This window comes from Vidua macroura, chromosome 1 (assembly GCF_024509145.1).
Source record: "Vidua macroura isolate BioBank_ID:100142 chromosome 1, ASM2450914v1, whole genome shotgun sequence".
In the NCBI taxonomy this organism is placed as follows: Eukaryota; Metazoa; Chordata; class Aves; order Passeriformes; family Viduidae; genus Vidua; species Vidua macroura.
In genome coordinates, this window is record NC_071571.1 from 47,549,843 (window position 1) to 47,562,578 (window position 12,736).

At 39.7% G+C, this 12,736-nt stretch overlaps 1 protein-coding gene across 5 annotated transcripts in view; it reads right to left on the reverse strand.

Annotated features, from left to right (window-relative positions):
- The window catches only part of ELMO1 (engulfment and cell motility 1), a 303,043-nt gene that overhangs the window by 67,597 nt on the left and 222,710 nt on the right, over positions 1 to 12,736 (reverse strand). The window lies entirely within an intron of this gene.

Here is a 12,736-nt window from a genome sequence, read left to right on the forward strand (position 1 = left end):
TCTCCCTCAAGTCTATTTTGATGCCTCAGAGCAAAGTACCAGCCTCCACTTGGTCGCTATGTGTTATCTGCACACTCACATGTTAGAAAGAAGGATGTGAGAAGAGAAAAAGAAAGAGAGGGAGAGAAAGAGAGAGGGAGAGAAAGAGAGAGGAAATTTACTGCAGTCAAAATTCTCAGAATAATGGGGTGACTTTGGTTCAGATCTGAGTCTGTCTCTCACACTGAATTAAAAAGCCAGGTTTTGGACCCCAAACTGGTATTATTTGTGGACACTGATGTATTTAAAATATTAAATAACCTGTTTTGAAACCTTTTAAAAATATAATACATAGGAACATAGGAATTAGAGCAGGCATGTATTTCAAGCTGCCTGCCCTGTATCAAATGCCAGATGACCATATGGTTTAATGCCTCACATTCATCTACTGCAAAAAAGCTCTGCCTTACTGGCCAAATGTGAGCCATGCCTGTGACTCCAAAAAGGAATTCAAAATGTTCCTCACATCATAAACCATGCCCATGTCAGTTCTATCAGAACATGAGCCTTTGTGCTTACAAACGTGATCAGGGTCATTAAGATTCCCTCATTAGCAGAGTTTTCTACTGTCTCTGCATCGGCATGGATGGGCTGAGAGAGGTCAGACACTGGAACCTCCTTTATTCTGCACAGGAGAGCACATAAGCCTGGAGAATGGAGAAGGTGTTTTTAATTAATCCAACATAAATAAAAGTGCCTGAAAACATAGTGAGGAATAGAGGCTCAGCCTTCTGTAGGTCAAACCCAAAGGCTACATTTGTACCCTGGGACAACTTCATTATCCTCAGCTGAGCTGCACAAGGGAATAATTTAACCCTCAGAAAAGGGTCAAAAGAAACTGGGAGAGAAACAGAACAACCCATTAATAAGAGCCATAAGAATATATGTCCGTAGAGTTTAGTTCAAATTCTTCCTTACAGCTGCTGTTTTTAGTGCAAGCAGGTACACATTATAACACCACAATTTCTATTCTGCTCCATCTGCTGTTGTCAGAGCCCTTTCTTCTATTACATATTCTCAATAGATTTTAATTTAAATAATTTATATTCTCAAAACCCTAAGATTCTGAAAACCCTAAGAAAAGCTTGAAGTACTGAGGCTTGTTCACCTGTCTACTTGAAATTTTTTCTTTTGCTTCATTTTAACTAATTCTAAAAATGTATCTGTAAGCCAGAGAACATTTTTTTTTAATGAAGCTAATTGTTTCAGCTGTGGGCTGCAAGCAGTGTTCCTATTCCAGAAGGAGAACACTGTCAGATTCTAAATGTGACTGCGTACCTTAGGTGTAAAATTGTGCAGTAGCTCATAATTGTATGGGCTGCCACTACAAAGCTAGAAAAAGAAAAAAAAGGGTGGAAAGACAAAGCATTAACAGCAGAAACATCCTAGGACTCAGCATTTTTTAAGATCAAGGACATATTTTTGGTAGCTATTTATATTTCCGATCTTCCCTTCCTTTAAGATGATTGGTTTTTGGTCAGCATGGTGAAGATGCCACATTGTCTTTTATCTGTTTTGATGAACTAAAGCATCCCAATGTAAATGTAAGCACTGGAAAATGTAAATGATACAGAAGTTACTTAAATACTTTTTCCAATTCCAGCACTTGTAGAAACAAGGTGGAAAATACCTCTGTAATAGATACCTAATTGAAGGTGTCCAAAACAATATGGCCTGTTCTCTCTTCTTCCCTCTCTCTCTTTTCATTGAGGTTTCCGTCATTCCTTCCTCACCAATAAGCCAACTTGCACTTCTTCCCATCACACAGCAGGCTGCATCTTGCTCCAAGAAAGGAGATGTGCACAGCAGGAGGAGACAGTGGGGACACTCCAACTATGTAACAGCCAAGCAGCCCATGACCTGGAACTTTTATTTGATCCAACACATCTCAACAGACAACTGGTATCACTGGTCTAGTTTAAACCTTGACAGTGCCCAGTTATGACCTATCATTTATTTTCACGCGTTATATAGTATGCTTACCCAAATTTTAGCTCTTTCAGACCCAAATTTGGCTCTAGCAGTAGTAAAATTGAGTTTTGAAGAAAGACAGCCCTCATTTGGATGCAGTGAGTCAGAAATAAGTTGACAGAACACAAGAAACAATTTCAGGGTTATCACATAGTGTTTCAGGGTTAGCACATAGTGTTGGCTACTCCTGCTTCTCTACAAAACCACTTGTGTTAAAGGAAATTTCATATCTCCTGTAAAAAATTAGAATCACAGTATTTTAACTACAAAAGCATCCTTGGCTAATAAAATGGGTTTATATCTATAAACTTTATTGTAGCTCATTTGCAGGGAAATCTTAAGCCTAAGGGCTCAAGCCTATTTCTGCCTGCTCTGAACCACAGCATTGAATCTTCAGTACCCTTTACACCTGCAATATCCCATTAAGTAAGAACAGTGCTACTGCTCAAGAGTGGCAGAGGCAGAAAGCCAAGGACCAAGAGGCAAGTTCCCTTGCTTGGTTCAAAGAGGTACACCAAATCTGCGGTGGATGGAAGTACTGAAGCAGATTGTGTCAGTTTGATGTAGTCATCAACCACGCCAGGGCTTTCTCGTTTCCTACTTCTCAGAGATAGGACGCCTGCCAAATACAAATAATATTTTCTTGCTCAAGGTTGGTCTTAGTGTTTCCATTCTGGATATGGCATGAATGTTCTCTCCTTACCTTCACAACACACGCTGCCAGTTTGAACAAATCTTGTCTTACTGTTCTGCCTTTCCCCAGTGTTCACTCTTCTTTGCCCTCAAAGGCTGCAAGGATCTGCATCCTGCTTTCCTCCTTTGGATTTTGTTGAGTATTTTCTAGCTGTTATTCTGCTCTGGTAAAACTCACAGCAACTTTACTTCACTTTTCCAGAGTTTTAGAGACAAGTCCTTTTACTAGCTTTCCTAGATTTAAGTATGTATACTAAAGATTTCCAGAAGAGATGTATCAAATTAGCCTTTATGGAATAGGAAACTTGCCCGCTAGTGTGAGGTATGTCTGCAGCTTGCTCTTGCTTGGAGTGTAGCTTCTAAGGGATCAATTTGGCCAACAGAGAATTTATTATGCCTCTCCAGCCGCAAGTTGAAGCAAAACTGAGTGTCTCCTGATCTCAATGGAAAGCTACTAGATGGCCTCTATAAACATCTTCAGCCTGACTCTGGTACTTGCACTACTGAAAACAGGACCACAGGCTTTATAGCATCATCCTGTTACTTTTGCTTCAGAAGTCCTTTATCTTAGGACCGATTTTCTAAAATAAACTAGAAAGGAATGTAAGATGCTATGATGTAGTATTTTAAAAGAGAACCATCTAATTCTGAAGGCTCATTAGCAGCTTCTGGATGAAGAAGAGGCTGCAGAGAAATATGCCTGAGAATTGGCTCCCCTTCTTGTTCTCCTAATAGCAACCTACATTTACAGTAGGATATCTGCACTGGAGGTGTTGTAGCCAGATCATGCTGATATTTGCATGAAATTTTGGTGGTTACCATGAGATGTCCTCTCCTATTTACCCTGTGGCAAGACAAGCTATATTAAAGCAAAGCCCTGGGGGAGACGGTGGACTGCCAGATCAGAAAGTGAACAGCCTGTACAGGAAAGCTCTTTTTCATGATGCTAACTGAAGCTTTGCCAGAGGTGAGGTTTCTAAGCAGGAATAATTTTCATCATCACAGAAGTAAGGCCACCCTCAAAAACCCAAATAAAAGAATGACATCTGAGCATTACACTGAAACCAACTATTAGACCAGCCTAACTCTTTTAAAAGAAAATTCAACAAAATCTAACCACCTGCTAGGTTAAGCCAGTTTCTATTGAAAGACCAGTAACTCCAATGTGGCTCTTGATGAGAGGAACACAACTGACTGCAGGGGGTTGGCTTAACATCTTTAGAAATTGATGGTTAAAGATCCTGAAATACCACAGGATTAAGAGTAGGGCAGACAGAATCTCAGGTGAGCAAAATGCTGCTGTCAAACACACATAGTTTAATATCCCTTTCTATCAAACCCAAAAATATGCATAAAATACTGGAAATCTGCTCTTTTTCTTTCTTTTCAAACTCATACTTCTCTTTGGTATTTTCAGAATTCCTCAAGACTGAAAATAGCAGGAAAATAACTTGATTAGTAGGTAATATCTTTATGTTGTTTTACAGCCTTGTTTCACTTAAACATTTGTCAGTATGGCATATGTATTAAACTACTCTTTTTTTGCCTTTTAAATCTGCCTAGAATCACACGAAAAAGTAAAATTAACCTGGAAATACGGAGATCTTAATCTTCTGCAGAAATTTACATTTCCAGTGAAGATCCTATGAGTTGTATTAGTAAAAAGTCTTGTAGGACTACAGAGCAAACTAAAAGGTGATGCATTCCCAGATTATTTATAACATCTACACACACAGAGACGACTATTTTTCTTTTTGCATCAGTAATGGTAAGCATGCTAGTTATCTCCTCCTACTACATAAATCTGGATTTCCCATTAATTTCTAATTGGTTGCATGCATACTAATATCATATTTAAAAAAACCTCCTGTCTGCAAGACTAATGGACTCAGCTTTCCTAAGAAACCTCTTAAACTTTTCAAAGTAGCTCAAATCATGCTTGCATATTGGAGTAATACCACTGAAGTCCATATAATGGCTCCTGTGACTAATTCTGTTCAGCACAACAGAGAGCTCAAAAATTTGTTATTAAGCAACCCATTCTTAGACATAAATTAAATGTGCTTTGGTTAATTATGTCCTCTCTTTCTCATGTACACAGGGGAAAAAAATCAAAGAAACAGAGAACTGAATTGTAAAACTACAAATAAAACCTTTCTTTTTTAAATATATAGAGTAACTAAGCAGTATCCTTTCTGGCCATAATATCAAGACTTGTGCCAATACAGTGCAGAGTTAAAATAAATGTAAAACATTACAGCCAGAATTGAAGAGCTAAACATTCACAGCAGGGCTTGATTGTCAACCTATCATGATCTAAAACACAACATCTACTTCTGCTGAGTCAATGTAGTTTTAAAAATAATGGATTCTTTTTCTAAAAAAAGGTTCCCTACATCTGCAGGGCTGTTGAGGTTAACGTAGACTATTTATAGGCATCAATGAAAAAGAGGATCTTTTCTTTGCTCAAACTTACTTTGCTCTCCTACTGTTTGCCTACTGTTTGGTAAGAGTAGCTTGCAGGTTTTCTGCAAAATCTCTGTCATCTCTTGACAAAACTGGAATTATCAACAGGGGACAATTGCATGGCAGCAAGATAAATCAGTGACATTACAGAATGACTTGGAAGGATGAAACAATTTGATTGACTGTGCTGCTGGACTGTAGCAGCTAACTTGGCTACAAGTATGCACTTTCTCTTCCTTTCTCTCTTGCATTCCAAGAGTAAAGCAAGTAACAAGCTGGTGGAACACTCTTTTTTGTATATCAGTAATCAAAATTGTTACTTGTTTTGCGACTGACTCACACAGAGCTCTCTGACATCTTTCATTTTCTTTAGGAGGAGATGACTTTTGACTGACTTCATGGTGCAATTTGACCACTTCAGCCCAGGAGGAATTCAACCCCTTAATTCTGCAGACCAGCCTAAAAATTATGCGAGTTCTAGCCCTTGTTTCAACAGTGCCAAGGTTTTGCTTTCTGGACTGGCGGTCTTTTTAAGCAGCTCCTGGAGTTTGCACCCTGACCATCATCATGTAAGTGATGAATTATGCTGAGGTGACGGGAATTGTGAAGCAGGACCACTGTGCTGTGCCCCAAAAGTTACCCACAACCTGCCGTGTTCATTTTTACGGGTGCTCTGTGGCACCGGTGACACGTAGATGCTCCAAATGGGCTGTGACATCAGGGATGCACAATACCCTTGCTAGGTTAAATGGTTTGCCAGCAGCAATGATGCAGAGGCAGTGATGAGAACACCAGATTGAGGGCATGATCTGAACAGATCTGGATTCAGGCCCAGGTGTCTGCCTGTGCAGGAGATCATGATGAAATGTGCACGTTTCTTCACAATCACAAGAACCACACTCTGTGATTATCTGCTGCAGACTGCAATAAGCTCTGGGATTTTGGTGCAATAAAACCTTTAAATCATTGTTCAGGCAAACTTCTAGAACAATCAGCAAGTGAGCTCTGGTGTTTAAGTTGAAAGTCACAGAATTAGCTGGGGAACTTTCCTATACTTTTCACATCACGAATCTGTCATTCATCTTTCTGACTGAAAAAATGTCAAATTTCATTCAATTACTAGTACTCAATAACAGTTAACAAAATTAGAAAGGCGTCTCTTTTATCCTTTGTTGAAACCTGACAGAAAATCCTTTAAAAACCAAAAAAAGGGGACACAATCCAGCAATTGTTTATCTTACCAGGTCAATGATAAACCTTAATGGTCAGAACTGTATGCCTGAAACACTTGATATTAACTCCACCAGAGACATTCTTAGTCAAAGTTTCTTGCTTATACCTTATATTTGTGTATTACAAATTCAAAGCCTTAAAATTCACTGGGCTAGAACCTTTAGCAACAAAAATTGTTATTGGGATTGGTGCAAAGTTCATTCTGGAGTAGATGCCCATGACTGTAGAATGATGGAAATCCTGCATGCAGAGGTGAACTGATACATAATTTCATGCATGAAAAACCAGAACTTATTTTAAGACTCATTTGTACCTTTTCAGTACAATGAAAAAGAGCATAATTTCACTTGCCATTGAAAATGGAACTTATGACATTCTAAGCATAATGGCAAAACACTGTGTTGCTGTTTGAGATAGGGCGATAATTTGAATAGGGCATTTTAAAAGGTAAGTTGGGAAGTGAGAATAAAGGAATTTACCTGTGAAACTGCTGTGAATAGACTTTCCACTCTTCTATTAAATATTAAACTAAAACTATAAAAATATAAAAATAAATATTATAGTAGCATTTAAAGGCAGAAAAATTCAAGACCAACTATTAACATATAAATATAACCCAGCCCCTCAGTGCAGTTACAGAACATCAGAGGTGTTCCTAACTCAAGCCTTTGCTTATTTACTACTCCATGCACCAAAGCAACTGGTCCTGTAAAACTGAGAGGTTTCACAGACATTCTGTATCTCTTTGCAGCTGTAGCTGTTCCTAAGCATGACCCTGAGAGCTTGAACAAACAAGAAGGCTCCCATCAGGAAGGCTCCCCTTTCTGAAAGCTGAGAGGAGCTTCTGTTGGCCAAGTGGCTTAATTCCAGCCTCCAATGGTGAGTTTGGGGAGGGAGAGAGCAGAGGGTCCCTTGTGAGGGCACCGTAGGGCTCAGGAGAGAAGGCTGGTTGATCCACTGTCCTTCCCTTCTCTGTGGCTAGGGCCACAGGTACATTCTCACTCCTTGTGCTGAACACAGTAACTGTGAGGTAGTTTCCTTGCAGGACGAGGACCTTCCATACACAACATTCCTCAGCACCATGCTGAATTATCTGATGTGGAGGTGATAACCTTGCGGTGCTGCCAAAAACTGGGACACGCTTCCCTTGTAGGGCATTCAAAGCTTTAGCTCCAGCACGTTCTGGCACATCCCAGCTGGCTGAAAACCAAGGGCTCTGCTAAGGCTGGTTGTGCTGAGGCAAGGGAGCAACACAGCAAAAGGCACACCTTGACTCTGCTGTGCCTTTTGCTGATGATCCATCCACATGGAGGAAGGACAAGCTCTGCAAAGCCTTTCTGGTGCTTTCACGCAGAACAGCAGGAAATACAAGCAGACAAACAGAGCTACATTTCTCAATCTGCAGATACCTTCTCACCAGTCTTTCAGGAAGTGTCTACCAGAGCTGGGATAAATCTGTGACAACTTACAACTTTGCTAGAAAAAGGGTGGAAACTGGGAAAGACACCACACCTGGATGAGGAGCTGCAAAGGTAGAATGAAATAACACCATCTTTTGCAGTGGCTTCTGTTAGGCACCAGACAGAAACCCCGGTCTGAAGTTAGAACCTTATTAACTTTCATGGCAAAGCACTTGCAGAGCTATATTTATAGGGATCTAGAAAATCTATTTTTGTTTATGTTTTCAAATCTGTTTAATTAACTTGGTGAAGCTAACAAATAAAGAAACATTCTGCAGCTATCCTGAAAGTCTTCCCTTTGCTTCCAAGATCCATGGGTTCATGTCTTTCAGAAATGTGAACTCATTCAAATCTTTTCACAATTTTCCCCATTTTTTTTTTTTTCTATATCCAATTCTTTCTCACAGGTGTCAGAGTACAATAACAGCTTTGATCTTACTGGAGATAACGGTAGATTCTTTTTCTTGAAATGCAGAGTGGGAGTGGATGCAGAGGTCAAGCCAGAAGGTTACCTATATTTGAAAACCACACTTACAGCAAATCCCTTTGTGTGGCTTCTAATATGCCTCTGGATGTGAGTCTTGAAATACCTAGCTTTGAATGCTGCACTCTGTATCACGATGTTCCAAGTCTCAAGAAAACTGAAGTTCAAAGAGAAGGGAAGACTAAGAGAGCTGGGTTTGTAGCTATGGAACAAGCACTTTCTTTGCCACATCAAAAACTCTGATAAAAGCAGTCCAGTGATTCAGGATAAGAGCATATTATTTGATGTATTAATTTGACAGTGGGCTAGCATTAGTAAGAAGATCTCATTTTTCACCCCATTACAAGACTACTTTTGTGCATTACAGAGGAGTTTAAAACACCCAAGATAGAGCTAATCAAAGTTCTAGTTTAAATGAAGGTTATGCATGTCCTTGGAGGTCTGATTTTCACACACTTAATTCCTAGGTAGCAAAACCTGCTAGAATTTTGTGAAGTCCACAGAAAAAAACAGATCTGTGCTCTGCAGACTTTTGAAAATGCTGGCCGTTTATTGCAACATATATGGATTCTGCAAGTTACCAAAACCAAGGATGCATAACTGAATGAATATTTTAATACTCAGAGTGAACGTCATGACCCTTACTGTACTGAAACTTTATTTAATTTGCGTGAGGTATGTATGCAGATGATGCTGCACTGGAAAGTGTAAGTATGGAAGACAAAACACTTTCAAGTTACATGGCCTCTGATAAAGAACTTAAAATTTAATCTCTCTGACACAAAATCAATGTTTCTTCCCTTCATAATGCTTCTCCTCACAGGGGCATGTGTCTAAGGGGGGCTGTAGTTCCTAATGATGGGGAATGTGGGGTGTTTGAGCATTTTCTTAACAGATGCTCCAAGAGAAGGAAATACCAACAATACGGTCTCAAGAAAAAGGGAGTTAAAAACTTCTGCTTGTGGCCATCAGTGCTGCCATCCCCACTTTTCTCTTTTGAAGAAGCAGCAGGTGGAGGGGGGGTATGATTTCATTAAAGTTTTCTGGAAGATATCAAGTCAAAATGTAGAGAGAATATACAGTTTTTTCCTTTTACATTTTTGCATTGGAGAACAGTAAAAAGCAGTGGTTTGTAGTTGTAGGTTTTTGAAGAGATAAAATAAGTGAGATCCATAAGAGCAGCACACTCATATGGGGAAAGACATGCTTCCAGGAGCCTGTGCTGGCCTGAACTCTAACTTCAAATGATAATATCCATGAGGTAGTGGCACACGATTCCTCTTTACGAGAGTAGTCCTGAACTCCTGCCAAAAATCCCTCTATATGCCACTTAGTGCTTCAAGACAAGAAGGATAATGACAGGTCTGTAAAATCTGCTGGAATTGACAGTTCTTATTGTCCTGAAAAGTTTTCGTGACACACAGGAATTTTCAGATTAGCACTGCACAATGTTGAACAAAATGGGTGTCAAGCAAATCACAATTCACATGTCTATGTTTTACTGCTGTTCCATTTTTATTCTGTGCTTGGTGTTGCTTTGTTGTGTGCATGTGCCATTGGAGATGTGAGTGTGCATGCATTGAACAGGGAGCAAGAGTTTTCCGTGGCACGATCCATGTAAACCAAGGCTTAGCATGGAGAAACTTTTCTTAAAAAAGTGGGTTTTTTTTTTTTTTTCCAGACATAAAAATAAGGAACTGTTTATATTTGTGTGGTTAGTCTTACTTGGAGTTACAACTGTCTTCAACTCATTTGGAGGTGAACATATCGAACCACCTTTTTTACACCTGTGTGTAAAAATTTGTCCCAACTCGTTTGAACAATGGGGTGAAAACCATATACAACAGAGGCAAAACTGAAGACTGGTGGCTCTAGCATCTGTTTACCTAGAACATGAATGACTACCAGGGTTTTTGTAACTGAAGGAGGGTTAAAATCCAGGGAAATAATGAAATATTCAATTTTAATATCTCTCGACACATATAAAGCTCAGTTCAGAATTTCTGCTCTATGTTTCCAGTATAGACTGACATATGGGTATGAGGCTCTACAAGCAGATAAAAGATAATCCATTAAGGTTAAAGCCCATAGAAACAAAACAAAACCTCTGGAATGCCTATTCCTTTTCAGTTTTCAATTTACCATCATTGAGACAAATAGAAAGAAAAAAAAAATAACTTGCTGCCTTTGTGAAAATCTCACTCTTCCAAGAAAAATATAAGCATAAGACTGAAGATCAGATCAATGCCTGGTAGCATCTCGTGTAAGTCAATGGAGCTATGCCAATTTGGTCTGGCACCAAGCATTTTAGAAGACATATGAGCCCATCAAACCAAGTGTTTTCCAATGCAACCAATTAAAGCTACCCCAAGATAGCATTTTTTTCAGCTTCTGCATCCTCCCAACTGCTGCCAGCATGCCACAGCTCTCACTGAAGCCTACTCACTCCTCTGTTGCTGGAACTCTTATAGCCTGGGAATCTGAAATGCCTCTCCCACATAGATCATCCCCAAGCACTAACGACAAGCAACAGTTCTCTGCACCATCAGGTCAAAAATCTAACGCAAGCATGGCTTTGACTGCAACATGAGTTTTTCCACCTCAGGCACCACTGAGGTTTGAAGCCCTCAGACTGATCCAGTGCTTAGCAGTTATAGGCTGTCTCCCTCCCTCCCTCCCTCCCCAGCCCCCTCCTTTTATCTGCTAATGCACAGGGATAGACAAGCAAAAAAATCCCTTCAAACAAGGCTATAGGAGAGAGAGGAACTCCATCACATACAGTGTTTGCCTAACACTGGTGACCAAACTTGAGAGGTTTATATTGTTTGAACTATATCCCTAGAGTGCTAACAAGAATTAAAATATCATCCTAAGAATTACAGTCACCTTAAAAGACAATGTTTTCCCGTGCTTTCACATCAGCAATCATAAAATAAAGCAGAAGGCAGTAGGTATGGAATTAAAAACACTCAAAGGTGGAATTAAGTTTCATTTTGATGCAACCCAAAGGTGTTCAAAATGACCAGCCTGGAGCCAGGAACAACCTGTCCCCAGGTGTGCAAAGGTCCAAGCTTTCTCACAGATTTTTATGGAATATTTTAGCCTAGATCAAAGCCTCCACCTTCAAGATGGGGAGTGGGGACATCTCTTTGCCTAGACTGCCGTACGCAATGGGATTTTCAGCTACACCAGTGCTAAGTAAATACAAATGAATGATACAAGACCCTGGGGAAGGTGATATAGCAGCAAAATACCTTCCTCATTGAAAAGAAAAAATCATTCTTGGCACTTTCATCACTGCTGAACAAAAATAAATATTGCAATAAGAGCTAACAGTTATCTCTTTTTTGCATACCTTAGAAAAATGCATTTTTTTTAAGCCCAGTGCCATAGGATGCCTGGGGCCATCATTTCAATAAAAGGTGACCCAAACACCCCTGGGAAACACAGGGAAGAGTGACTTACATCTGTGTCTTCGGAAAAAGCAATAAGTCAAGCTTAATAAGGGGTCCCTACCGCATTTGTTATACATCGGGTTAAACACTCAAAACCACACACAGGAGTAGTATTACACACCACACCAATAGACACTCTCCCTGTATTCATGCACTGAATTCTATGTTCTCTATTTTTAAAAAATTTATATTGATCCAGCAGTTCTTCAAAACACTGACAATTTTTTTTTTGGCATCAACTCTGAGGCAATGCTGATTCCTTTAACTGAAGGGATAAGCTCCATGTACACACCTTCCTGCCACAACTTGCAAGGCAAAAGCAAAGCTGACCAGTTAAACCAAATCTAAAGAAACTTACACCCTCAGTCTGAGATTTCCAGGCAGCAATGTGACTTCTCAGCAGCTCCTAATGCTGGGAAATGAAGCTATGTGTTAAGTTCTAAAATGAACACAAGACACCAAAAATGGATCCCTAAAATGCAGCCAGCTTTATACGATGTTTGCAGCTAGTTTGGTTACTATAAAATACCTGATACACTTGACGAGCTCAGGCACAGGGTGAAAAAACAAAAAGTTTTTTTTCTAAATCTTTTTTTTCTGATGTCTGCCATTTCTCCGATGGATTTTCACAAACCAGATAAGATGACTACAGTCTCTGAGAGGGTTAAGCGGAGACAACCATGAGCTCCATGCAGCAAAGCTCCCTGTCATGATAAAACATGAACAATGCTGAGCCAAATTCGTGGCTGGTGTAACTGAAGTAACCCCAGAGGGTTGCAGAGGGACAGATTTGCACACACACTTCCCTCCCCTTTCTAAATGTACTGTTTCTGCTTTACAGAATCAAAAGCAGAGTCCCAACAGGCAAAGAAATCAACTTCTAACACATGCCCCACAATGGAGAAAAAGGAAACTCTTCACACTTTTCATGTACT